Source organism: Octopus bimaculoides, chromosome 24, assembly GCF_001194135.2.
Source record: "Octopus bimaculoides isolate UCB-OBI-ISO-001 chromosome 24, ASM119413v2, whole genome shotgun sequence".
Lineage (NCBI taxonomy): Eukaryota > Metazoa > Mollusca > Cephalopoda > Octopoda > Octopodidae > Octopus > Octopus bimaculoides.
The window spans coordinates 32,647,349-32,652,279 of NC_069004.1; the positions used below are offsets into that span (position 1 = coordinate 32,647,349).

Below are 4,931 nucleotides of genomic sequence, written 5' to 3' on the forward strand. Positions count from 1 at the left end.
ATTGTTGTCGCATTTGTTCATGATGTTCTTGTTGTGATGGTGATGTCATCGCCGATGGAGCAACGTGTGTATGTCTGTGTATGTGTGTGTATGTGTGTGCATGTGTGTACCTAAGACTTCCATTCTGGTTGTTTCTTTTGTTCTAGATACTGTTGCTGTTACGTAATCCCAAACTATTCCGTCCTGCACCATCCTCGATCTTTCAGTCAACCCTTGCTCCTAATAAACAAAACATTATCATTAACTTTATTATTGCTATTAATTTTATCATCATCATCATCATTATTATTATTATTATTGATGGTGAGCTGGCAGAATAGTTAGCACGCTGGACAGGATGCATAGCAGCATTTCATTCGTCTTTATGTTCAGATTTCAAATTCTACTGACGTCTACTTTACCTTTCATCCTTTTAGGGTCGAAATAAGTACCAGTTGTGGAGTGGGGGTTGATGTAATTGAGTGGCCCCCTCTCCCAAAATTCCAGGCCTTGTGCCTATAATAGAAAGGATTATTATTATTATTATTATTATTATTAATAGGACAGCGAGTTGGCAAAATTGTTAGCAAGCCAGGCAAAAATTCTTACTGGCATTTCATCTGTCAACCTCGGCAGAATTTGAACTCAGAACATATAGACACATGAAATGCCACTAAGCATTTTGTCCAACATGCTAAGGATTCTGCCAGCTCACTGTTTTAATAATAACAGTAATAATTATCCTTTCTACTATAAGCACAAGACCTGGAATTTGAGGAGGGGGAATAATCGATCACATTGACCCCAGTACTTGACTGGCACTTAATTTATCGACCCCAAAAGGATGAAAGGCAAAGTCAACCTTGGCAGAATTTGAACTCAGAACGTAGCAGCAGATGAAATATCGCTAAATATTTCGCCCTGTGTGCTAATGATTCTGCCAGCTTGCTACCTTTAATAAAAATAATGAGCTTTAGTTTAACACGTTGTCTTTGCAAAGTTCTTAATATCATAGGAATGTGTGTATATATGTATATTTATCTATTACCTAATCCACACTGTAAAGTGGTTGATGTTCAGAAGGGCATCTAGCTGTAAAAACCTTGCCAAAACTGACCTCGCCTCTGCTTGTGCCATGTAAAAAGCACTAAGTCCACTCTGCTGAGTGGTTGGTGTTAGGAAGGGCATCCGGCCGTAAAAATCCTGCCAAAGCAGTGACAGTAGTCCAGTGCAGGCTTCGGCCTGGCTGGCTCTTGTGGTACCATCCCACCCATGCTAGCTTGGAACACAGACATTAAATAATGATGATGATGATAGCTAGCCAACTCTATATCTATCTATCTATCTATCTATCTATATCTATCTATCTATCTATCCATCTATCCTTGTTGTCATCCATTCATCTGCACAGCTTAGTGGTTAGGGTGTTGCACTCGCAATCGTAAAATTATGGTGTCACTTCCTGGATTGGGAGCTGTGTTGTGTTTTTGAGCAAAATACGCCATTTCATGTTTCTCCAGTCTATTCAGCCAGCAAAAATGAGTAACCCTGCAGTGGACTGGCATCCCATCCAGGGGTAATATATATGCCACAGAATCCGGGAAACTGGCCTTATGACCTTTTTCTTTATGTCTATTTATCTATCTATATACATACATACACACACACATATATGGTATGGTTGTGTGGTTAAGAAGATTGCTCCCAATCATGTGGTCTTAGGTTCAGTCCCACTGGGCATATATCTTGGGCATATATCTTGGGCATATATCTTGGGCATATATCTTCCATAGCCCCAGGTCAACCAAAGCTGTATGAGTAGATTTGATAGATGGAAACTGAAAGAAGTCTATTGCACGCACGCGTGTGTGTGTGTGTGTATTTTCTTGTCTTCAAGTCATATGATAGTTGTGGGTGAGTGCCATTATTATAGATACATTGTCATTCATGTCTGGCTGTGGAGAAGTATTACCTTGCTTAGGAAAAGATGATGATTGACAACACAAAGGGTATCTGGCTGTAGAAAAACTACTCATTAAACTCCATCCATCCCGTGCAAGCATGGAAAAATTGCACACACACACACACACACACACACACTTATGTTAGGGTTAGAGCTTATTGCATAGAATGGTCAGGTGTACAGCATGTCAGAAAAGGCTAAAAGAGGGGTCAGAAAGCAGCAATAAGTGAAGTGTAGAAAGACGGCCATGATCACCTGAAGTACGTGCAGAGTAGCAAAGATAAACCATAAATATGGAGTGTAAAAGAACGACAAAGATGAAATAGTAGAGAGGCATTTTAAGAGTAGTTTTGGTGGAATTGAGGAATCCTGGAATTTTTTAAACCAATGTATTTATTTTTTTTTTAAATGGTAGGGTGTAACTTCAGAGAGATAGATGTGGCTGCTATTTCTAGCTGGCAGGTCAGCCACTTAAGGATTTCCTCTACCTGCTCAGCTGTTAGGCTGTTGGGAATGCTTCAGTGTAATTTCTACATTCTTCTGGATCGTTCTAGATACACAATCGCTTTTGTTGTGGTTGTTTAGGTTCCAGGTCACACCTGATTAAGCAGACCTATGGTTGAAGGCAATCCAAATGTGACGATCCCATTTAAAATCTTTCAGAGACCCCCACATCATGCACAACATTGAACGTTATCTCTGATTTTTAAAAAAAATGAAAAATTATGAAGGGATTGCAATCATTAATTTTTTTCACTGCTATTTCTAGTAAGTCAGGTTACCACATAGAGGCGTCGTCGTTGACTTGAATCATTTGTTGTTATTGTTAATAACACTTTTCCTCTATTGTTATTGTTGTAGGTGCTTCTGTTGCAGTTATGTATTTGTTACATGATCAGCGATGGCCTTTCGATGCCATGTGATGCAACTGATTCCAACTACGGTGATAATGAATAGGTGTGGCTGTGTGGTAAGAAGCTTGCTTCCTTACCACATGGTTCCCGGTCCAGTCCCGTTGCATGGCACCTCAGGCAACTAGCCACCCCACCCCGCCACCCCCAGTCCAAAATTTCAGGGTGGGTCTATATTAGGAAGGATTATTATTACTAGTGTCTGTCATTACATTCTGATTTCAAATTTCCCTGAGGTCAACTTTGCCTTTCATCCTTTCAGGGTCAATAAAATAAGTACCAGTTACGCACTGGGGATCAGTGTAATTGACTGGCCTCTTCCTCCAAAATTTCAGGCCTTGTGCCTATAATAGAAAGTTTTATTATTATTATTATTATTATTATTATTATTATTATTAAGGCAGCGAGCTGGCAGAATCGTTAGCACATTGGGCGAAATGCTTAGCGGTATTTCATCTGCTGCTACATTCTAAGTTCAAATTCCGAGGTTGACTTTGCCTTTCATCCTTTCAGGGCCGATGAAATAAGTACCAGTTATGCACTGGGGTCAATGTAATCGACTTAATCCCTTCCCCCAAATTTGAGGCCTTGTGCTTCTAGCAGAAAAGATTATTATTATTATTATTATTATTATTATCATTATTATTATTATTATTATTATTATTATTATTATTAAGGCAGTGAGCTGGCACAATCGTTAGCACACCAGGTGAAATGCTTAGTAGAAAGGATTATTATTATTATTAATCCTATTATTGTTATTATTAAGCTGAACACCAACAATAATACCAACAATCTACCTAGCTGGAGACAATGTACACACACAGTATATAGATGTTAATGTTCACCATTTAGGCAAACACTCTCTTTAGGTACTGATTACAGGAAATGTCTACAGTGACTGACTGGATGGATGGATTGTGAAGATGTTGACTGCAATGACAGCCTGACATAGGTTCGCAACCAGGGTCCTTATGATCCTTGGTGTGGGTCCACATATGATTTCATTGTTAAAATTTACGTGGAGTAAATTGGTTATAATTCCATAATACACATAATTATTTTTAACGACTTTTTTTTTATATAGTTCCTAATAATATTTAATTATAAAAATGTAATGGAAATTTTAAAACATCAAATGGGTATGAGGGGCCGTCCGAGTAAAATAGGAACCAAAAAGGTCCATAGACAAAGAAGGGTCAAAACCACGGTCTCAGAGAAATGGTGTGTAGATATTGACTGGATGGACAGAGGCTATACATAGATGTTGATAGATGATCACGGTGTATAAATGTCGACTGAATAGACAGACGGTGTATATATGTTGACTGGCAGATATATACAGGGTGTGTACATGTTCAATGGTTAAACAGACAGATTGTATAGATGCTGGTTGTTTTGCAAGATGTAGTGTGTAGATATTGACTGGATAGATGATGTGTAGATGCTGTACATGTAGACAGGTGCAGCAAGTATATATGGACTGCATAGACAGGTACAGTGTATAGCTATAGTCTGGTGAAACAGATATAGTGTGTATATATGGACTGGATTGTCAGGTGCATTGATTATATATGGACTAGCCAGACAGGTGTAGTGTGTAAAATGTTGATTGTGTAGACAGAGTTTATGAATTGGAAAGGAACAAAGACAGTTTGCCTACGTTGATTAATATGTATACATTGTGCAGGGGTTGATTGGATACACATATACATATCCTGTAGATGTTGACGAGATAGACACGCATCCTGCATATGTGGATTGGATGAGCTCAACCTAGAGTTTTGTAAGCTGTAGAAGCACAAGGTGTAGATGCTGAGGTAAACATCCTGTTGATGTGAATTAGATACACACACATGCATACACACTGCAGATGTTGACTAGATAGATGCATTTAAGGATATATATATATATATATATATATATATATATATATATATATACACACGCCTCTTCATCACATACAGGTGTGGATTTAACCGCAATAACACACAGGCAATATGTATCCACACACACACTTCCCGAGTGTCATACTAATACATCCTTTTGTTGTTTACACCACCTGTCCTCGTCTGTTG

General features: G+C 38.5%; 1 protein-coding gene across 9 annotated transcripts in view; it reads left to right on the forward strand.

The window, feature by feature from the left end:
* The window catches only part of LOC106877320 (oxidation resistance protein 1), a 367,386-nt gene that overhangs the window by 222,794 nt on the left and 139,661 nt on the right, over window positions 1-4,931 (forward strand). The gene's annotated exons all lie outside the window — the stretch shown is intronic.